At 51.5% G+C, this 23711-nt stretch overlaps 1 protein-coding gene across 1 annotated transcript in view; it reads right to left on the bottom strand.

Moving 5' to 3' along the window:
- Nucleotides 1–23711, bottom strand: part of LOC120381416 (zinc finger protein 271-like) — a 1091725-nt gene that overhangs the window by 13737 nt on the left and 1054277 nt on the right. The gene's annotated exons all lie outside the window — the stretch shown is intronic.

A 23711-nucleotide genomic window follows, 5' to 3' on the forward strand; every position in this document is an offset into this window, starting at 1 on the left:
TTGCTCTCCCAGCAGATGTCAGGGTGATTGAAGTCTCACATGAGAACCAGGGCCTGTGATCTGGAAACTTCTGTTAGTTGTCCAAAGAAAGCTTCTTCTATCTCATCCTCCTGGTCTGGTGGTCTACAGCAGACACCCACCACGACATCACCATGACATGGGAAGGAAGCACAACATTCTCCTCCTTGTGAGGAAGTGGATATGAGGGGAGGGGCATCTCCCCTAAGCCTGACTGGTGGGTGCCCCCTTCATATCTCACAGCAGCTGTTGGTTAGTGAGGTCAGACTCCAGCACTGGGAGTCTGGCCACTTTTCCTAGCCCCATCTAGGTGGGTTGTTTCCTCTTCCACAAATTAGGGCATTTCCACCGCCGAACCTCAAGGGTCTATTCCTAGAATCTAGGCCACTTATTAAACAACTCCCAGCAGGTTTGCCACACCCGGTCCTCCTCCCTTTCTCCACCCTAAGAACATAAGAACATAAGAAAGGCCGTACCAGGTCAGACCAAAGGTCCATCTAGCCCAGTATCTGTCTACCGACAGTGGCCAATGCCAGGTTCCCCAGAGGGAGTGAACCTAACAGGCAATGATCAAGTGATCTCTCTCCTGCCATCCATCTCCATCCTCTGACGAACAGAGGCTAGGGACACCATTCTTACCCATCCTGGCTAATAGCCATTTATGGACTTAGCCACCATGAATTTATCCATTCCCCTTTTAAACATTGTTATAGTCCTAGCCTTCACAACCTCCTCAGATAAGGAGTTCCACAAGTTGACTGTGCACTGCGTGAAGAACTTCCTTTTATTTGTTTTAAACCTGCTGCCTATTAATTTCATTTGGTGACCCCTAGTTCTTGTATTATGGGAATAAGTAAATAACTTTTCCTTATCTACTTTCTCAACATCACTCATGATTTTATATACCTCTATCATGTCCCCCCTTAGTCTTCTCTTTTCCAAGCTGAAGAGTCCTAGCCTCTTTAATCTTTCCTCGTATGGGACCCTCTCTAATCCCCTAATCATTTTAGTTGCCCTTTTCTGAACCTTTTCTAGTGCTTTTCTTTTTTGAGGTGAGGAGACCACATCTGTACACAGTATTCGAGATGTGGGCGTACCATGGATTTATATAAGGGCAATAATATATTCTCAGTCTTATTCTCTATCCCCTTTTTAATGATTCCTAACATCCTGTTTGCTTTTTTGACCACCTCTGCACACTGCGTGCACATCTTCAGAGAACTATCCACGATGACTCCAAGATCTTTTTCCTGACTCGTTGTAGCTAAATTAGCCCCCATCATGTTGTATGTATAGTTGGGGTTATTTTTTCCAACGTGCATTACTTTACATTTATCCACATTAAATTTCATTTGCCATTTTGTTGCCCAATCACTTAGTTTTGTGAGATCTTTTTGAAGTTCTTCACAATCTGCTTTGGTCTTTACTATCTTGAGCAGTTTAGTATCATCTGCAAACTTTGCCACCTCACTGTTTAGGGGAAGTGGGAGGAATAGCTCAGTGGATTGAGCATTGGCCTGCTAAACCCAGGGTTGTGAGTTCAATCCTTGAGGGGGCCACTTAGGGATCTGGGGCAAAAATCAGTACTTGGTCCTGCTAGTGAAGGCAGGGGGCTGGAGTTGATGACCTTTCAAGGTCCCTTCCAGTTCTAGGAGATTGGTATATCTCCAATTATATATATATATATATGTTTACCCCTTTCTCCAGATCATTTATGAATGAATTGAATAGGATTGGTCCAAGGACTGACCCTTGGGGAACACCACTAGTTACCCCTCTCCATTCTGAGAATTTACCATTAATTCCTACCCTTTGTTCCCTGTCCTTTAACCAGTTCTCAATCCATGAAAGGACCTTCCCTTTTATCCCATGACAGCTTAATTTACTTAAAAGCCTTTGGTGAGGGACCTTGTCAAAGGCTTTCTGGAAATCTAAGTACACTATGTCCACCGGATCCCCCTTGTCCACATGTTTGTTGACCCCTTCAAAGAACTCTAATAGATTAGTAAGACACGATTTCCCTTTACAGAAACCATGTTGACTATCGCTCAAGAGTTTATGTTTTAATATGTGTCTGACAATTTTATTATTTACTATTGTTTCAACTAATTTGCCCGGTACCAACGTTAGACTTACCGGTCTGTAATTGCCAGGATCACCCCTAGAGCCCTTTTAAAATATTGGTGTTACATTAGCTAACTTCCAGTCATTGGGTACCGAAGCCGATTTAAAGGACAGGTTACAAATCTTAGTTAATAGTTCCGCAACTTCACATTTGAGTTCTTTCAGAACTCTTGGGTGAATGCCATCTGGTCCCAGTGACTTGTTAATGTTGAGTTTATCAATTAATTCCAAAACCTCCTCTAGTGACACTTCAATCTGTGACAGTTCCTCAGATTTGTCACCTACAAAAGCCAGCTCAGGTTTGGGAATCTCCCTAACATCCTCAGCCGTGAAGACTGAAGCAAAGAATCCATTTAGTTTCTCCGCAATTATTTTATCGTCTTTAAGCGCTCCTTTTGTATTTTGATCATCAAGGGGCCCCACTGGTTGTTTAGCAGGCTTCCTGCTTCTGATGTACTTAAAAAAAACATTTTGTTATTACCTTTGGAGTTTTTGGCTAGCCATTCTTCTAACTCCTCTTTGGCTTTTCTTATTACACTCTTGCACTTAAGTTGGCAGTGTTTATGCTCCTTGCTATTTGCCTCACTAGGATTTGACTTCCACTTTTTAAAGGAAGTCTTTTTATCTCTCACTGCTTCTTTTACATGGTTGTTAAGCCACGGTGGCTCTTTTTTAGTTCTTTTACTGTTTTTCTTAATTTGGGGTATACATTGAAGTTGGGCCTCTATTATGGTGTCTTTAAAAAGGGCTCATGCAACTTGCAGGGATTTCACTTTAGTCACTGTACCTTTTAACTTTTGTCTAACTAACCCCCTCATTTTTGTATAGTTCCCCCTTTTGAATTAAATGCCAGTGTTGGGCAGTTGAGGTGTTCTTCCCACCACAGGGATGTTGAATGCTATTGTATTATGGTCACTATTTCCAAGCGGAAATATAGTTACCTCTTGGACCAGCTCCTGCGCACCCCTCAGGATTAAATCTAGAGTTGCCTCTCCCCTTGTGGGTTCCCGTACCAGCTGCTCCATGAAGCAGTCATTTAAAGTATCGAGAAATTTTATCTCTGCATTTCATCCTGAAGTGAAATGTTCCCAGTCAATATGGGGATAATTGAAATCCCCCACTATTATCGGGTTCTTAATTTTGATAGCCTCTCTAATTTCCCTTAGCATTTCATCGTCACTATTATTGTCCTGGTCAGGTGGTCGATAATAGATCCCTAATGTTATATTTTTACTAGAGCATGAAATTTCTATCCATAGAGACTCTATGGAACATGTGGATTCGCTTACGATTTTTACTTCATTTGAATCTACACTTTCTTTCACATATAGTGCCACTCCTCCCCCTGCACGGCCTGTTCTGTCCTTCCGATATATTTTGTACCCCGGAATGATTGTGTCCCATTGATTGCTCTCAGTCCACCAGGTTTCTGTGATGCCTATTATATCTATATCCTCCTTTATCACAAGGCACTCTAGCTCACCCATCTTATTATTTAGACTTCTGGCATTTGTGTACAAGCACTTTAGAAACTTGTCCCTGTTTATTAGCCTGCCTTTTTCTGATGTGCCAGATTCTTTTTTATGTGACTGTTTATCATCTGACCCGGCCCTTACATTATCCTCTTCCGTCCTCTGCTCCTGACTATAACCTGGAGATTCTCTATCATCAGACTCTCCTCTAAGAGAAGTCAGTGTCCGATCCACACGCTCCTCTGCAGCAGTCGGCTTTCCCCCATCTCCTAGTTTAAAAACTGCTCTACAACCTTTTTAATGTTTAGTGCCAGCAGTCTGGTTCCACTTTGGTTTAGGTGGAGCCCATCTCTCCTGTATAGGCTCCTCCCATCCCAGAAGTTTCCCCAGTTCCTAATGAACGTGAACCCCTCCTCTCTACACCATCGTCTCATCCACGCATTGAGACTCTGAAGCTCTGCCTGCCTACCCGGCCCTGCGCGTGGAACTGGGAGCATTTCTGAGAATGCCACCATAGAGGTCCTGGATTTCAGTCTCTTCCCTAGCAGCCTAAATTTGGCTTCCAGGACATCTCTCCTACCCTTCCCTATGTCATTGGTACCTACATGTACCACGACCACCAGCTCCTCGCCAGCACTACACATAAGTCTGTCTAGATGCCTCGAGAGATCCACAACCTTCGCATCAGGCAGGCAAGTCACCATACGGTTCTCCTGGTCATCACAAACCCAGCTATCCTTGTTTCTAATGATCAAATCTCCCATTACTAACAGCTGCCTTTTCTTAATGACTGCAGTTCCCTCCCCCGGAGAGGCAACCTCAGTGCGAGAGGCAACCCCAGCACCATCTGGAAGGAGGGTCCCAACTACGGGAAGGTCTCCCTCTGCTCCCATTGACTGCTCTATTTCCCTGGGCTGTTCTTCCTCCTCAACAGCACAGGAGCTGTCTGAGCGGAGGTGGGACAATTCTACAGTGTCCCGGAAAGCCTCATCAACATACCTCTCTGCCTCTCTCAGCTCCTCCAGTTCCGCCACCCTGGCCTCCAAAGTCCGTACATGGTCTCTGAGGGCCAGGAGCTTCTTGCACCGACTGCACACATACGCCACCCGCCCACAGGGCAGGTAATCATACATGCAACACTCAGCGCAATCAACTGGATAGCCCCCACTCTGCTGCTGGGCTTCTGCCTGCATTGTCTCCTAGTTAGTGGAAGGGTGGTTTACAGAAAGGAGTTTTGGAATGTGGCTCGGTTTACAGGTTTTAGGGGGGGGGGGCGCAGGGAAGGGGTTACGGCCGGCGAGGGACTCCCTCTCCCTTCCCACTCCCCTTCTAAACTCCCTTGCGAAACTCCCTGTTAGCAGCCCCTGTTCGCCTGTGCATTTCCTGCCCTGCTCCAACCTCCAGACCAGACTTTGCAAACCTTCCCAACTCCTGTGTATTTGCTGTCCCCCTCCTCCAGTAGGAACCCACCAGCAACCCCCCGATAATCCCTACCTGAACTGGCTCCTCTGCAGCCATTTCTCTTTCCTGTCCCATGGGAGGACGGGATGAGCTGGAGCGAGATGTGGGCATCATTCTGCAGCCTGGCAGGGCGAGAAGGGCAATTGTGGAGGTTTCAGAACACGCTTTAGTTCATTTCACATCAGAATTCCCGCAATCCCTTTCCCTGCAGACAGACATCCTAGATTCTGTCACACTGGGAAAACACTTCATAGGTGATAATGAGAGAGAAAAGGGAAGCACTAGAGGGAATTTCTATCAGCATTTGACAGGGAAGTGGCACAGACAGGGAAAGTGTGGGTGGAGAAGGCTAGCTCCCTGCCTCGCCTCTCCAGCCCCAGGCCTCGCCCCCTCCCCTTCACCCCATCTCTCCTCTCCTGGGAGGGACACAGCTGGCAGGGAGTCTCATGGGGGAGGACGAATGAGGAGGGACCCAGTGGGCAGGCGAAGTGCCTGAGAGGTAGGCTTGCGGGGGAGAGGGGGGATGAGGAGGGACCCGGAAGGAGGGGGCAGGTCTGGCGTGGGAGTGGGAAGTGAGGCAGGACTCAGCGGGCTGGGAGGAGTCTAGCAGGGAATGGGGGTGAGGAGGGACCCGCAGTGCAGGTGGGCGAGGAGTACCGGGTCAGGAGGGGGTGTCTGGCGGGGAAGAGGAGGGACCTGGTGGGGATAGGAGGGACCTGGCTTGTAGGGAGGGGGTCTCGCCGGGAAAGGGGGGTGAGGAGGGACCGGCGGGTGGGGAGGGGTTTGTCAGGGAAGGGGAGTGAGTCAGCACCCGGCAGGCTGGGGTGATATCTCTCAGGGAAGGGGGGGTGAGGAGGGACCCAGGGGCCAGCGGGGGGGTGGGGTGTCGGGTGGGGGAGGGGGGTGAGGAGGGTCCTGGCAGGCGGGTGGGTGGTCAGACAGGGAGTGGGAGACCAGGCGGGACCTGGCAGGTGGGGAGGGGGGGTCTCACCAGGAGGGGGGGTGAGGAGAGACCCAGCTGATGGGGGGGTGTGGCGGGGGGGTCAATGAGGAACCTGGCTGATGGGGGGGCAAGACAGCACCCTGTGGGCAGGGAGGTCTCTCAGGGAAGGGTGGACCCGGCAGGCGGGGGGAGGTCTCACTGGGAAGGGGGTGAGGTGACCTTGCGGCCAGGGGTCTCTCAGGAAGGCAGTATGGGGACCCGGCAAGTGGAGGGGTCTGGCAGGGGAGGCAGGCAAAGAGGGACCCGGTGGCCGGGGGAGGAGCCTGGCGGGTGAGAGGGGATGAGGGGACCCAGCAGGTCTGGGGGAGGGAGGCGAGGAGGAACCTGGCCGGGGGCCTGGCGGGGAGGGCGAGGCGGGGAGGAACCTCGCAGGGGAGGGGTGAGGAGGAACCGGGGAGGGGAGGAGGAGAAGAGGAACCCGGCTGGGGGCGCGAGGCGGGGATCTCGCAGGGGAGGGGAGAGGAGAAATCCGGCTGGGGTTGGAGGGATGGGGAGGAGGGAACCTCACAGGAGGAGGGTGAGGGGAACCCAGCCCGGGGTCTAGCTGGGGACGAGGGGACCTCGCAGGGAGGGGCGAGGAGGAACCTGGAGGGGTCTGGCGGGGAAGGGGAGAGGAGGAACCGGGGCAGCGCAGGGGAGGGGAGGGGAGAGGAGGAACCCAGGCAGGGGATCTCGCAGGGGAGGGCAGCGAGGGGAACCCAGCCGGGGGTCTGGCAGGGGACAAGGGGACCTCACAGGGAGGGGGCGAGGGGGAACCCGTCCAGGGAGGGGTCTGGCGGGGGGGAGATCCCGCAAGGGAGGGGGCGAGGAGGAACCCGGGGGACGGGGTGTCTGGCGGGGAGGCGATCCCGCAGGGAAGGGGGCGAGGAGGAACCCGGGGGAGGGGGTGTCTGGCGGGGAGGCGATCCCGCAGGGGAGGGGGGATCTGGCGGAGGCAGCGAGCGGGGGAGACCCCCGGAGAAGGGGGGCAGCGGTCCCGGCCCAGACGGTCTCACCAGGCCTCAGCGGGGCCCCGGGGAAGGGGCGGAGCAGCGACGGGAAGAGGCGTATCCCGAGCCCGGCGTCTGGTGCAGGGGCTCTCAGCGCCCCAGGCCCGAGCGGGGGGAATCGCAGGGGTCAGGCCCCGAGTGCACCGGCGGAGCCTGCGCCGGGATCGATCGGGGATCTCCCCCGCCGGCTCAGTCCCTGCCTTTAACTCCCCTCCTGCCCCGCCCCCCCGGCATTTCCTGCCTGCACAGGGACAGTTCAACCCCCTTCCCCTCCTGACACCCCCACACCCCCGGGGACCCCCCGTCCGGGCCCCAGTCTCTGCCCCCCCCCCATCCCAGTGGGGCCAGAACAGCGGCTCCGCTCCGGCCCGGGCGGCCCCGGCGCTGCTGGCAGCACGTGGCCACCCGGGAGCAGGTTCCCGGGGGCTGCAGCGTCTGAGGCTCCTCTGGCTCCGGAGCGGACGTGGGCAGAGCCCGGGGCTGGTTCCCCCCGGAGAACGGCCCCTCCCCGGCTGCCCCGTGCCCGATCTCCGGGCTTTGGTCCCCCCAAGTCCTGCCTCCTCCAGCCTGGCCGCTCCCAGCTGCTCGTGCCCCTTCCCGTGTGTCCTGCAGATACCAGCCCGGCTGCCTCCATCTCCCTGCCAGAGGGGCGAGCAGGGGAAGGGGGGTTAACCAAAGCCGCCTGTATTCACACCCTGCACCCTGTGGTAATAATCTGTCTGCAGTCAGGCCTTGTGAGGTAGCCTTTGAAAACTGATAACTGTCCGGTTAATAATATCCTGGGGATATGTCTGGAGCAACATTATGCAGAAAGCAGGGCCGGCTCCAGACCCCAGCACGCCAAGCGCGTGCTTGGGGCGGCGTCCCACGGGAGGGCGGCAGGCGGCTCCGGTGGACCTCCTGCAGACATGCCTGCAGAGGGTCCGCTGGTCCCGCGGCTCACGTGGACCTCCCACAGGCCTGCAGACCGCCAGATCCACAGACCGCCAGAGCGCCCCCCGTGGCATGCCGCCGTGCTTGGGGCGGCGCAATTCCTAGAGCCGCCCCTGGCAGAGGGTGATGGAAGCCCCTTATACTTATTACTTCTCGTGTCTCACTTACAACACTCCTGCTAATACATCCCAGAATGATGTTGGCTTTTTTCCCTTGTTTGCTGTTACTTGTTCAAAACCAGGCAGTCCTGCCTAGGCAAAAGTTATTAAATGGGCTTGTCCTAATCAAAGAATGTGCATCAGTCTCCCTGTACATGCAAGTAGCAAACAGACCCATCCAGTCAGCAGGGGGAGGAGATTGCAGGAAACAATTTGGGTTTCTTGCCAGATCCTGGGCCTTGGTCAGGGTTATCTTACACTTCTGTGGGAACTGAGAAAAATGGGAACTGGGTATGGCATTTTATACCCTTCCTTATGGTAAGCGGATGGCTTTCTACCATAGTTGATCCTTTACCCTGGTTATAACAAGGTCCATAACTGCTTTATGTGGCCTGTGTGGGTATCCAGAATTAAGTGTCAAGCATTAATATTCATGATTTGCATCACTTATTACTTAATAATTCCTATTGTTCAATGCGGTCTAACTGCTTAACTGCTGCATGGCAACCGAGTTGCTAATGCCCCCTCCCCTCACCCGCTCCCTTCTTGCAGAATCCTGTGGGGTGCTATCCCTGGTTGCAGTCACTCATTTGCTTCCAAAAATGAGCGTGCAAAATATCTGACCTGGGATTATCTCCTTCGGCCTACCCTATTTGGCTAAATCCCAGCCTTTAGCATAACTACTCCCACAAAGCCTTAAACTAATAGAATAGCCCTTAACTGTAGCAAGCTTAATAACCCATTCACCTATGTTCACCTATTTGCCCTCCCCACCCCGCAAGTTCCAAGCTAATGAGCAATGCACCCCTACCAATCTTACACTCCCATAATGTCATTGTACCCCCAGCAAGCATAAAATCACCCAGGAGACACGAGGCAGGTCGTAGGTCATGAGTTCAGGCCGGGGTCAACCCCTGGCTCTTATCATAGAATCATAGAATCTCAGGGTTGGAAGGGACCTCAGGAGGTCATCTAGTCCAGCCCCCTGCTCAAAGCAGGACCAATCCCCAACTAAATCATCCCAGCCAGGGCTTCCTCAAGCCTGACCTTAAAAACCTCTAAGGAAGGAGATTCCATCACCTCCCTAGGTAACCCATTCCAGTTCTTCACCAACCTCCTAGTGAAATTGTGTTTCCTAATGTCCAACCTAAACCTCCCCCTCTGCAACTTGAGACCATTACTCCTTGTTCTGTCATCTTCTACCACTGAGAACAGTCTAGATCCATCCTCTTTGGAACCCCCTTTCAGGTAGTTGAAAGCAGCTATCAAATCCCCCCTCATTCTTCTCTTCTGCAGACTAAACAATCTCAGTTCCCTCAGCCTCTCCTCATAAGTCATGTGCTCCAGCCCCCTAATCATTTTTGTTGCCCTCCGCTGGACTCTCTCCAATTTTTCAACATCCTTCTTGTAGTGTGGGGCCCAAAACTGGACACAGTACTCCAAATGAGGCCTCACCAGTGCTGAATGATCACATCCCTCGATCTGCTGGAAATGCCCCTACTTATACAACCCAAAATGCCATTAGCCTTCTTGGCAACAAGGGCACACTGTTGACTCATATTCAGCTTTTCGTCCACCGTAACCCCTAGGTCCTTTTCTGCAGAACTGCTGCCCAGCCATTCGGTCCCTAGTCTGTAGCAGTGCATGGGATTCTTCCATCCTAAGTGCAGGACTCTGCATTTGTCCTTGTTGAACCTCATCATATTTCTTTTGGCCCAATCCTCTAATTTGTCTAGGTCCCTCTGTATCCTATCCCTACCCTCCAGCGTATCAACCACTCCTCCCAGTTTAGTGTCATCTGCAAACTTGCTAAGGGTGCAGTCCACACCATCTTCCAGATCGTTAATGAAGATATTGAACAAAACCGGCCCCAGCACCGATCCTTGGGGCACTCCACTTGATACCGGCTGCCAACTAGACATGGAACCATTGATCACTACCCGTTGAGCCCGACCATCTAGCCAGTTTTCTATCCACCTTACCGTCCATTCATCCAGCCCATACTTCTTTAACTTGCTGGCAAGAATACTGTGGGAGACTGTATCAAAAGCTTTGCTAAAGTCCAGAAATAGCACATCCACTGCTTTTCCCTCATCCACAGAGCCGGTTATCTCATCATAGAAGGCAATTAGGTTAGTCAGGCATGACTTGCCCTTGGTGAATCCATGCTGACTGTTCCTGATCACTTTCCCCTCCTTTAAGTGCTTCAGAATTGATTCCTTGAGGACCTATTCCATGATTTTTCATGGGCTGTGTCTTTACAGCAAGAATAGTTGTGTTATTTACATCATGGTAGCCAACTCAAGCTAGCTAAGTCCAAGGAAAATTCTAGGGCAGAGGTGTTCAAACTGTGGTCCGTGAGCTCCATTCAGGTGGTCTGCAGATAGTTCCCTCTCAGATGCACACCTGGGCGGCCGAACAGAACAGAATGAAGGGCCACCCACCTAATTAGTGGACAGGGTTGGCTCCACGAATTAAGTGCCTGGACCCTGGAGAAGACGCACATGTAAGAAGAGGCAGTGGCCTTGGGAAGAATGGGGGGGAAAGTCGGAGGGGGAAGTGAGGTGAGAAGAGAGGATGGGGGGAATTTGGGACGTGCAGGGCTGCAGCAGCCAGAGACTTCCTCCAGCTCCAGGGCTGCGGCTGATGGGGAGAGACCCTCCTCCTTCCCAGCCCCAGTTCAGGGGCTGCCGCAGCGGGAGAGAGAGGGCACATCCATTGCATTGGAAAGGTCAGACTACTGATACTAATATATGAGTTGTGTGCTTTTATTTGTAGAACAAAAAAGCATTACTTATTTTTGTTTTTTTTTATATAGCACTTTTATCCAAAGCGCTTTCCAGTAGTTAGCTAATGGTAAAAACAAAATTTGGAAAGATCAGAATTTCCAGCAAAAATCACATGACTCCTGGAACTGGGGCATTAAGGAAAAGAGCAGACATTACATGAATCATGACAGAATCAGGAGAATTAAAATTGCAGTGTTGTTAACTATTTCATTGCCTTCTAACCTCACTAGGCAGGTCCCCCCTTAGAACTCATGATACTGGATTGAAAATCATGAGATTAAAAAATAAATAAAAATTCTGTGATCTTTTTATCTGTCATCTGCCTTTTGGAGCTTTTAGGGATCATATTTTCCACCCAGAGCTAGAAAGTCGAGCTGGATGAAATTCAGAATTTCTATCCCACAAGAAATTCTGAAAGTTTAAATTCAGTTTCATACCAAATCAGGAGAATATGTCAAACTCTCAGCCTCTGTCCCAAAATGAAATATTCAGAAACTAGTTTCGCCCTTCCGGAAATGTCTGTGTTGCGTAACACAATGTCCAAATGAGAACATCAAAACAAAAACGTTCTGTCCTTATGCAAATGGAACATTTTGATCATTGCCGATTAAAATTCCAGTAGGAAGAAGAGAAGGCGGCTACCACCCCTCTAGGACTTTGGAGCTACCGGGTTCAGTTCTCCGCTCTATCACAGATGTCCCTTGTACCTGAACACCCAGTTAAGTGAAACTCCATAGGCATTACAGTCAAGTCACTGCCGAAAAGGTGACAGAATATACACAACCACTGCAATGAATTTGTGAGGCCTGGTCGACACTGGAATTAGCTCAACCCAGCACTTTTACTCAGGAGTGTGAAAAATCCGCACCCACGAGTGACATAGTTACGCTCATATGCACCGACTCCAAGGGTATTCCAGGGCTGGAGCACCCACAGGGAAAAAATGGTGGGTGCTGAGCACCCACCCGCAGGCCCCCTATAAGCATCTACCCCTCCCCTTAGTGCCTCCTGCCCACCAGTGGGCCCCACTGATCAGTGCCTCCACCTCCCTCCCCGTGCCTCCAACCCGTCATGATCAGCTGTTTTGTAGGGTGCAAGAGGTTCTGGGGGGAAAGGGGGAGGAGTGAGGACTGGATGCGCTTGGAGGAGGGGATGGAATGGGGCAGAAAGCGAGGGGGTGGGAAGAGGTGCAGCTGGGTGGGGCCCTGGGGGAAAGGGTGGACGGGGTGGGCCTGGGGCAGAGCCGGAGGTTGAGCACCCCCTGGCACATTGGAAAGTCAAAACCTGTGGTTACACTAAACTAATTCCCCAGCCACTCGGATCAAAAATGTGCAACAGTGTGAACCTAGCACTAGTGGTGCAGCACCAATGTCTTCATGGGCCCAGAGCGGGAGAACCCACCTAGCCCTGAGGTGGCTTGGGCTCAATGCACAGGGACTTCCTGTGTGACCCCGGGGGAAATCACTCAGCCGGGGGCTGGGTAGGTCTGTTCCCCAGAGGGGTCATCCCAAGCAGATTGGGTTGGTAGGTTTTTAAGACCAGAAGGAACAATTATGAGCCCCTTTTCTGACCTGCCTAGTCCAGTGATCCCTGAATGGAGGCCAACAACCTCTGGAGGGGCTAGAACCAGATGCACGATCCCTGGTAAAGGTTTTCATGGTCTGTTAGTGAATTATCCACCCTGCTAAACTTGGGCACTTTACTTCCTGTTTAGAGGCAATGGGGCCAGATCCCAGCTAGTGTCAATGGGTATCTCTCCATTGCAGCCAATGGGGACAGATCCCAGCTGGTATCAATGGAGTGACACTGATTTCCCTTGCCATGGAGATGCCCTCTGGACCAGTGCAGAGATCCACCCACCAATCAGCTGAGCTTCCCAGGGTGCCAAAGAGGAGTGGGAACCGGCAAAGCAGCATATTTCAGGGCTATTCAAACCCAGCTCCCCCCAACTCTCTCCTACCTGCCCGCTGTTGACAGCTGCATGCCGGGCTGAGCTGCAGTAGATGATCATGGTGAGGAACCTGATAAGATCAGCTCTGATCTGCAATGTGGAGGGGACACCTGATGGGTGGAGAAAATGAGACAGGCAGTGAGATAACACCAAGAGTCCTCTCTGCCCTGGGGGGATGGACGGATGGGGACACACACACTCTCTCTCTCTCCCAGGAGAAGTGAGGCAAATAAATGATTTTTTGGTTTATTGACAATACTGCCAGGGCGGGGGAGGGGGTGATTTATTTCAGGTCTACCCAAAACTGGCGTTTGTCATGAACTGAACAGTCAAAAAAAAAGTGTTTAGATTTCAAACTTGTCTTTTAAGTTTTATTAACTTTTCAAAAATGAAGGGAAATTGCTAAACAAAAAGTCGTTTCAAATGGAAAAATCCAAACGTTTACTTTAAAAAATGTCAAAGCGATTTGGGATTTATCTTTTCTAGTGAAATAATGTGGTGAAATTTACATAGATACGTGAAATATTTTGGTGTCACCAGACCTACATTTTTTGTCCAAAAATTCATGCAGCTCCACGCCCACAACTCAGCAGAGAGCAGCGGGGTCGCTAGGACAGTAAAACTGGGTGGCCCCAGCTTTCGGGAGGGTGGGCAATGAGGTGGGTAGGGGGTGAGGGCAGGACGGAGGGGGATGAGGATGAGGGGAGGGGACCAAGAAGGCTCAGGGGTGTAGAAGGGAGCCAGTGCTCTGAGGAGGGGGCAGGAGGGATGGGGGCTCTGGGGAGAGGGACAGGTAGGAGCAGAGGTGCAGGAGGGATCCGGTGCCCTGAGGAGTGGGGCAGGAGGGACGGGGGCTCTAGGGAGGGGGGCAAGAAGGATCAGGGGTGCAGAAGGAAGCCAGTGCCCTGAAGAAGGGGAGAGGGAGGGGGGGCTCTGGGAAGGGGGCCAAAGGATTGGGGTGCACAAGGGATCTGGTGCCCTGAGGAGGGGGGCAGGAGGGATGGGGGCTCTGGGGAGGGGGGCAGGAAGGCTTAGGGGTGCAGGAGGGATCCGGTGCCCTGAGGTGGGGGATGGGGGGCCCGACTCCCCCCACCCCCTCCATCTGGCCCTTCTTGCTCAGCAGGCATCTGAAGATGAGGCTGCCCGGGGCATCCGTGGGACTGCGGGGGACTCTGCTGGGGATCGCGCTCCGTCCGTCCGGACCCCAGCCTGTGTGTCTGTCAGACCAGCCCCATGGCGTGTCCCTCTCCTGCCGGCACAGCGCACAGCTAGCACCAGTGCTAGCCCCACCCAGACCCACCCCCATGGGGCTAGCGCTGGGGCCAGAGAGCAGGACAGTAGCACGCAGTGTCGACAGGAGAGGGACACCCCGCGTGGCTGGGCTGACGGGCACCGAGCCGGGGTCAGGAGTTCCAGCCTGTGGATTCGGGGGTCTCCATTCCCGATTTGGCTGGGCCTGGATGCTAAGTGGTTGGACCGTGGCCCACCCATGGCTACGCCCCTGGGAGAGAGTCCGAGTCCTGATCTGCATGCAGAGTGGCTTCGGCGTAACGAAAGGTGAGACTTTTACACTGATTTTAGTTCAGAGAGTCATAGAGTTCAAGGCCAGAAGGGACCACTCTGACCTTCTAGGCTGATGTCCTGTGTAACACAGGCCAAGAACTCTCCCAGAATAATTCCTACCGGAACTAGGGGAAATCTAGCACATCCTCCAGTGACGCCTCCAGCCTGGATGTGAAGCCATCAAGAGATGGACAAGCCACATTAGGGTGACCAGGTGTCCAGTTTTCGACCAGAACGCCCAGTCGCAAAGGGACCCTAGCAGCCTCGATCAGCACTGCTGACTGGGCTGCTAAAAGTCCGGCTGGCCGCAGCGGAGCCAAGGCAGCTCCCTGCCTGGCTCCGTGCGGCTCGTGGGAAGCAGCAGCATGTCCCTCGGGCTCCTTGGCAGAGGGGTGGCCAGGGCGGCTCTGTGCACTGCCTCCGCCCGCAGGCGCCACCCTGAGCATCAGCTCTGCAGCTCCCATTGGCCGGGAATTCGCGGTGGGCACAAATCCAGGGTGCCGTGGCCAATGGGAGCTACAGAGCCAGCACTCGGGGCAGCGCCTGTGGGCGGGGGCAGCGCACGGAGCCCTCCTGACCACCCCTCTGCCTAGGAGCTGGACATACCGCCGCTTCCCAGGAGCTGCGCCGACTTCTGCTGTCCCTGGGAAATGCCAGCACAGTGCTGGTGCAGCTGCTATTTAAGAGGCCTCCGGAGGTCAGCGCCTCCTGGAGCCCCCATGAACCGCACCAGCCAGATCCACCCAGTGCCCACACCCCAACCCCCCTCCCATGCCCCAACTCCCTGCCCCAGCTTGGAACACCCTCCGGCACCCAAACTCCCTCCTGGAGTCTGCGGGCTCTGGGGTGAGGCCAAGAAATGAGTTCAGGGTGCGATAGAGGCTCCGGGCTCGGGCGTGGATGGGGAGTGAGGGCTCCAGCTCGCAATGTTGGCTCTGGGGTGCAGGAGGGTGGGACCAAGGGGTTCAGAGGCCATAGTTTCCCACCCCGATCTAGTCTGACCCTCTGTATAACACGGGCCATAGTACCACACCCAATGATAGCGATGTTGAACCCGGAACGTCTTAGGAGCTATCCAGGCTGGATTTATTAAGGCGGGGAGGGGTGGGGAATCCAGCCGCCCTGCAGAACAGGCCCAAAGTGAAAAGTTCGGACCTGACCAATTATTCCTCATGTTAGAAAAAAGCCAGAGGTTGTCACAGAAACCAGCAGGGAAACGTCAAACAATGACAGAGCTGCGGGAGCCTCCGGCGCCCGGCTTCACGGGAGGGCCGGTAACAACGGCAGGGGCCGCGATCGGTTGGATAATTCATCCGGCCGGCTCCACCCAGGGTAAACCTGGGTTCAGAGGAGCCTCTGGCGGAAAGTGCCCCGAAGACTGCAAGCAGCAGGGCCTGGTTCTCCTGGCACTAGGTGGGGAACAAGCCAGACCCTCCTGCGCACCGGGGGGGGGCGGGTGTGAATAGATTTTAATCCTCCCCAGCGAGGGCAGCTGCTGCAGCTTCGGCAGATGTGACTGAGCATGTGTGTGAGCCTGACCCTGCTCCGGCTGGAGTCCCTGGGCCCAATCCTGCGGGGAGGGGCTGGATTCACTGGGCCCAATCCTGCGGGGAGAGGGGGAGGGGCTGGAGTCCCTGGGCCCGATCCTGCGGGGAGGAGCTGGCGGCACTGGGCCCGATCCTGCGGGGGGGGGCTGGATTCACTGGGCCCGATCCTGCGCGCCCTATTGTTCCAGCTCGGCTGTGGATACAAATTTCGTATCTGGGGCCCGGCAAATCTGCGGCTTCCGACCCGGTCGCCTGGCTCCGCTCGCCCCGCCCCAGTCACAGGCCGGGGCTGGAGCAGCTGGCGGGGCGGGGCCGGGAGGCAGGAGCCGGGAGAACAAAGACCGGGGGCGGGGCAGCTCCTGGGGGCGGGGCTCTGGCACAGCCCGGGGGCGGGGCCGCTCCTGGGGGCGGGGCTCTGGCACAGCCCGGGGGCGGGGCCGCTGCGGGGGGCGGGGCTCTGGCACACCCCGGGGGCCGGGCAGCCCCGGGGGCGGGGCTCTGGCACAGCCCGGGGCGGGGCAGCTCCTGGGGCGGGGCTCTGACACAGCCCGGGGGCGGGGCAGCTCCTGGGGGCGGGGCTCTGGCACAGACCCGAAGCTGCTGCCTCCGTGTGCCTCGGGCCCGGGCTGAGCCGCTGCTGCTCCCCAGGTCTGTGCGGGGCATTAACCCCTTCGTGCCCGGGGGGGGGAGCTTTCTACAGCTGGGCTCTGCCCGCCCCAGCCCCGCCCGGAGCCCCCGGGGAGTAAGAGACCCCGGGGGGGGGCGCTGGAGGGGCGGGCACGTGACTCTGCCCCGGGGAACCCGGGAGAAGCCTCGGAGCCGCCTCGGCCCCAGCGGAGCCGCAGCAGGATCCGCCCCCGCTGGGATGGGGGGCAGAGACTGGGCCTGGTTGGGGGGGGTGTCAGGCCGGGGGGGAGAAGCCGGAGTTGCGGGGCGGGGGTGGGGATTGAACTGTCTCTATGCAGCCAGGTCAAGGGACTTAATTGGATCCTGTCCCTGTTTGTGCCTCTCAGACTCTGATACAAATTCTCTCTAGTTCTTCCCCCTTTCTCGCTCATACGTGGCTATAAACTCTGGGGAGATTTCCCCCCCTTTCCCCTCCAATGATCAACTCTCTCATCTCTCCTACTTTCCCCCATTCTCTCCATACTTCTCAAATGTCCATTGAAAATCTCCTCCCATTTCGGGGGGTTTCCCCACCCATTTTATCTGCACTAATTTGTGTTTGTTTAGGTGGGAAATTGTTGCCCTGAGTCAGGGATCGGCTGACTCTGGGGTGCGGTCGGATGGGGTGTCCCCGTTCCCTGACAGCAACGGGGTGGGGGAAGGGAGGAGCCAGTGTCCCTATGGAGCCTGCCCAGCCCCTTTGGTTCTGCTCCTTTGCAGCATTTTGTTCAGAGACATTACTGGGGAGGCTGAAAAATCTGTGGGCTTAGCCTGGTGGCAGGTCTACACTGGAATAAAGATCAAGCATGTTTCCAGCATGGCAGATTGTAGGATGTCTGTCTGCAGGGAAAGGACCTGGAGGAATTGTGAGGTGAAATTAACTAAAGCCTGTTCTGAAACCTCCAGAACTGCCCTTCTCATCCTGCCAGGCTGCAGAATGGCATCCATGTTTTGCTCCAGTTCATCCCGTCCTCCCATGGGACAGGAAAAAGAAATGGCTGCAGAGGAGACCGTTCAGGTAGGGATTATTGGGGGGTTGTTGGTGGGTTCCTGCTGTAGGAGAGGGACAGCAAATACACCAGAGATAGGAAGGTTTGCACAGTCTGGTATGGAGGTTGGAGCGGGGCAGGAAATGCACAGGGTGGAGAAAGGGAGGAGGACAGGGTGTGGCAAACCTGCTTGGAGTTGTTTAATAAGTGGCCTAGATTCTAGGAACAGACCCATGAGGTTCGGAGGTGGAAATGCCCTAATTTGTTGAACAGAAAATAACCCACCTACATGGGGCTAAGAAAACGGACCAGACTCATGATGCTCCAGCATGACCCAGTGCTGTGAGATATGAAGGGGGCACCCACCAGTCAGGCTTAGGGGAGCTGCCTCTCCCTTCATATCCAGCTCCTCACAATGAGGAGGGTGTTGGGCTTCCTACCAGGCAGCTCTCCCTGGACCCTGCTAGGGGCTCCATCTCCTGTATCAGTCGGTGGCTAGTAGGGGGCTGATGGCTCTGCTGGGAGAGACCAGGGGCTCTCTCTTCATCCCCTCACCCTGGTGTTTCCTGGATGTTCTGAGCAGAGTGGGGGTGGGACTTTGCGATGCTCCCATTTGATTGGCTTACAGTTAAAAAGGTCATAGAGCAGTTTTTAAACTAAGGGCTGGGGGAAAGCCACCAGGTGTGGAGGAGCACGTGGTTCGGACAAGGGTAGAGCTATTAATGGAAGATGATAAAAAGAGCCAAATTTTAAAAAGTCCCATTGAATTACAGCATGTAATGGCAGACAGCTAAAAAAATGACAAATTTTTTAAGTGCTTATATACCATGCTAGAAGTCTAAATAATAAGATGGGTGAACTAGAGTGCCTCTTATATCAATATCCTCATTTAATAATAGGCATCACAGAAACTTGGTGGAATGAGGATAATCAATGAGACATATTTTGTACCCTGGTATTAGTGTATCAGAAGGACAGAACGGGTCGTGCTGGTGGGGGAGTGGCACTATTGGTGAAAGAAAGCATCAAATCAAATGAAGTAAAAATCTTAAGTGAACCAAACTGTATCGTAGAATCTCTATGGATAGTAATTCCATGCTTGAACAATAAGAATATAGCAATAGCGATATATTACTGACCACCTGACCGGGATGATGTTAGTGACTGAAATGCTCAGGGAGACTAGAGGCTCTTAAAATAAAAAACTCAATAATAATAATGGGTGATTTCAGCTATCTCCTTAGTGACTGGGAACATGTCACCTCAGGGCAGGATGCAGAGAGAAAGTTTCTTGACACCTTAAATGACTGCTTCTTGGAGCAGCTGGTCCTAGAACCCATCAGAGGAGAGGCAATTCTTGATTTAGTCCTAAGTGGAGCACAGGATCTGGTGCAAAAGGTGAATATAGCTGGACTCTGGTAATAGTGACCATAATATAATTACATTTAACATCCCAGTGGAGGGGAAAACACCACAGTAGCCCAACACTGTAACATTTAATTTCAGAAAAGGAAACTACACAAAACTGAGGATGTTAAACAGAAATGAAAGGGTACCATGCCAAAAGTGAAATCCCTGCAAGTTGCATGAAAACTTTTTAAGGACACCGTAATAGAGGCTCAACTTAAATGTATACCCCACATTAAAAAAAACAGTAAAAGAACCAAAAAAGTGCCACTATGGCTAAACAACAAAGTAAAAGAAGCAGTGAGAAGCAAAAAGGCATCCTTTACAAAGTGGAAGTTAAATCCTAGTGAAGAAAATAGAAAAGAGCATAAACTCGGCAAGTGAAGTGTACAAATATAATTAGGAAGGCCAAAAAGAATTTGAAGAACAGCTAGACAAAGACTCAAAAAGTAATAGTAAAAAAGTGTTTAAGTACATCAGAGGAAGGAAGTCTGCTAAACAACCAGTGGGGCCTATTTTTTAAAGAAGGGGAATAAAGGTGATCGAGGTAACTACAGGCCTGTCAGTTTGACATCTGTAGTATGCAAGGTCTTGGAAAAAATTTGGAAGGAGAAAATAATTAAGGACATTGAGGTCGATGGTAACTGAGACAAAATACAACGTGGTTTTACAAAAGGTAGATTGTGCCAAACCAACCTGATCTCCTTCTTTGAGAAGGTAACAGATTTTTTAGACAAAGGAAATGCAGTGGATCTAATTTACCTCAATTTCAGTAAGGCATTTGATATGGTTCCACATGGGGAATTATTAGCTAAATTGGAAAAGATGGGTATCAATATGAAAATTGAAAGGTGGATAAGGAACAGGTTAAAGGGGAAACTACAACGGGTTGTACTGAAAGGTGAACTGTCAGGCTGGAAGGAGGTTACTAGTGGAGTTCCTCAGGGATCGGTTTTGGGACCAATCTTATTTAATCTTTTTATTACTGACCTTGGCACAAAAAGTGGGAGTGTGCTAATAAAATTTGAGGATGACACAAAGCTGGGAGGTATTGTCAATACAGAGAGCGACCGGAATATCGTACAGGAAGATCTGGATGACCTTGTAAACTGGAGTAATAGTAATAGGATGAAATTTAATAGTGAAAAGTGCATTTAGGGATTAATAACAAGAATTTTTGTTATAAGCTGGGGACGCATCAGTTGGTAGTAACAGAGGAGGATGACCTCGGAGTATTGGTTGATCACAGGATGACTATGAGCCACCAATGTAATGTGGCTGTGATAAAAGCTAATGCAGTCTTGGGATGCATCAGGTGAGGTATTTCCAGTAAGGATAAGGAGGTGTTAGTACCATTATACAAGGCACTGGTGAGACCTCATCTGGAATACTGTGTGCAGTTCTGGTCTCCCATGTTTAAGAAGGATGAATTCAAACTGGAACAGGTACAGAGAAGGGCTACTAGGATGATCCGAGGAATGGAAAACCTGTCTTATGAAAGAAGACTCAAAGAGCTTGGCTTGTTTAGCCTAACCAAAAGAAGGCTGAGGGGAGATACGATTGCTCTCTATAAATATATCAGAGGAATAAATACCAGGGGGGGAGAAGAATTATTTAAGCTCAGTACCAATGTGGACACAAGAACAAGTGGATATAAACTGGCCATTAGGAAGTTTAGATGAAGGTTTCTGACCATCAGAGGAGTGAAGTTCTGGAGCAGCCTTCCAAGGGGAGCAGAGGGGGCAAAAGACATATCTGGTTTCAAGACTAAGCTTGATAAGTTTATGGAGGGGATGGTATGATGGGATAGCCTAATTTTGGCATTTAATTGATCTTTGACTATTAGCAGTAAATATGCCCAATGGCCTGTGATGGGATGTTAGGTGGGGTAGGATCTGAGTTACTATAGAGAATTCTTTCCTGGGTGTCTGGCTGGTGAGTCTTGCCCACATGCTCAGGGTTTAGCTGAATGCCATATTTGGGGTCGGGAAGGAATTTTCCTCCAGGGCAGATTGGCAAAGGCCCTGGAGGTTTTTCGCCTTCCTCTGCAGCGTGGGGCACGGGTCACTTGCTGGAGAATTCTCTGCACCTTGAAGTCTTTAAATCATGATTTGAGGACTTCAATAGCTCAGACATAGGTTAGGGGTTTGTTGCGGGAGTGGGTGGGTGAGATTCTGTGACCTGCGTTGTGCAGGAGGTCAGACTAGGCGATCATATTAAGGTCAGAAGGGACTAAAGTCTATGACTGTAAGATAGGACGATCGAGGTGATAAAGGAGCACTCAAGGACAATAAAGCCATTGCAGAGAAAATAAATGAATTCTTTGCATTGGTCTTCACGGCTGAGGATATGAGGGAGATTCCCAAGCCAAAGCCATTGTTTTTAGGTGACAAATCTGAGGAACTGTCCCAGATTGAGGTGTTATTAGGGGAGGTTTTGGAACAAACTGATAAACTAAAAAGTAATAAATCTCCAGGACCAGACGGGATTCACCCAGGAATTCTGAAGGAACTCGAATGTGAAATTGCAGAACTACTAATTGTAGTCTATGACCTATCATTTAAATCAGCTTCTGTACCAGATGACTGGAGGATAGCTAATGTGATGCCAATTTTTAAAAAGGGCTCCAGAGGTGATCCCGGCAATTACAGCCAGTAAGCCTGACTTCAGGCAAACTGGTTGAAACTCTAGTAAAGAACAAAATTGTCAGACACATAGATGAACATAATTTGTTGGGGAAGAGTCAACATGGTTTTTGTAAAGGGAAATCATGCCTCACCAATCTGCTAGAATTCTTTGAGGGGGTCAACAAGCATGTAGACCAAGAGCACCTTCAGCAAATTTTGCAGGTGCCACTAAACTAGGAGGAGTGGTAGATATGCTGGAGGGTAGGGATAGGATACAGAGGGACCTAGACAAATTAGAGGACTGGGCCAAAAGAAATCTGATGAGGTTCAACGAGGACAAATGCAAAGTCCTGCACTTAGGATGGAAGAATCCCATGTACTGCTACAGACTAGGGACCGGATGGCTGGGCAGCAGTTCTTCAGAAAAGGACCTAGGGGTTACAGTGGACAAGAAGCTGGATATGAGTCAACGGTGTGCCCTTGTTGCCAAGAAGTCTAACGACATTTTGGGCCGTATAAGTAGGGGCATTGCTAGCAGAACGAGGGACGTGATCATTCCCCTCTATTCAACATTAGTGAGGCCTCATCTGGAGTACTGTGTCCAGTTTTGGGCCCAACACTACAAGAAAGATGTGGACAAACTGGAAAGAGCCCAGCAGAGGGCAACAAAAATAATTAGGGGGCTGGAGCACATGACTTATGAGGAGAGGCTGAGGGAACTGGGATTGTTTCTTCTGTAGAATAGAAGAATGAGGGGATTTGATAGCTGCTTTCAACTCCCTGAAAGGGGATTCCAAAGAGGATGGATCTAGTGGTAGCAGATGAGAGAACAAGGAGCAATGGTCTCAAGTTGCAGTGGGGGAGGTTTAGGTTGGATATTAGGAAAAACTTTTTCACTAGGAGGGTGGTGAAGCACTGGAATGGGCTCCCTAGGGAGGTGGTGGAATCGCCTTCCTTAGAGGTTTTTAAGGTCAGGCTTGACAAAAGCCCTGGCTGGGATGATGTAGTTGGGAATTGGTCCTGCTTTGAGCAGGGGATTGGACTAGATACCTCCTGAGGTCCCTTCCACCCCTGATATTCTATGATTCTAAGGAGGATCTAGTGGATATAGTATACTTAGATTTGTCAGAAAGCTGTTCACAAGGTCCCTCACCAAAGGCTCTTAAGCAAAGTAAGCTGTCATGGGATAAGAGGTGGGTCCTCTCATGAATTGGTAACTGGTTAAAATATAGGAAAAGGGTAGGAATAAATGGTCAGTTTTCAGAATGGAGAGAGGTAAATAGCGGTGTCCCCCCAGGGGTCTGTTCTGGGACCAGTGCTGTTCAACATATTCATAAATGATCTGGAAAAAGGGGTAATCAGTGAGGTGACAACATTTACAGATGATATAAAACTACTCAAAATAGTTAAGACCAAGGCAGAATGTGAAGAGCTACAAACGGATCTCTCAGAACTGGGTGACTGGGCAACAAAATGGCAGATTAAATTCAGTGTTGATAAATGCAAAGTAATGCACATTGGAAAAGATAATATCAAATACACATAAAATCGTGGGTCTAAATTAACTGTTACCACTCAAGACAGAGATCTTGGAGTCATTGTGGATAGTTCTCTGAAAACATGTGCAGCAGCATCAAAAAAGCAAACAGAATGTTGGGAATAATTAAGAAAGGGATATATAATAAGGCAGAAAATATATTGCCTCTATATAATTCCATGGGATGCCCACATCTTGAATACTGTGTGTAGATGTGGTTGCCCCATCTCAAAAAAGATATATTGAAAATGGAAAAGGTTCAGAAAAGGGCAACAAAAACTATTAGGGGCATGGAGCGGCTTCCGTATGAGAAGAGATTAATAAGACTGTTACTTTTCAGCTTGGAAAAGAGACAACTAAAGGGGGGATATGCTAGAGGTCTATAAAACCATGACTGGTGTGGAGAAAGTAAATAAGGAAGTGTTATTTAATCCTTCTCATAACACAAGAACTAGGAGTCACCAAATGAAATCAATA

Source organism: Mauremys reevesii, linkage group 14 (assembly GCF_016161935.1).
Source record: "Mauremys reevesii isolate NIE-2019 linkage group 14, ASM1616193v1, whole genome shotgun sequence".
Classification (NCBI taxonomy): Eukaryota; Metazoa; Chordata; order Testudines; family Geoemydidae; genus Mauremys; species Mauremys reevesii.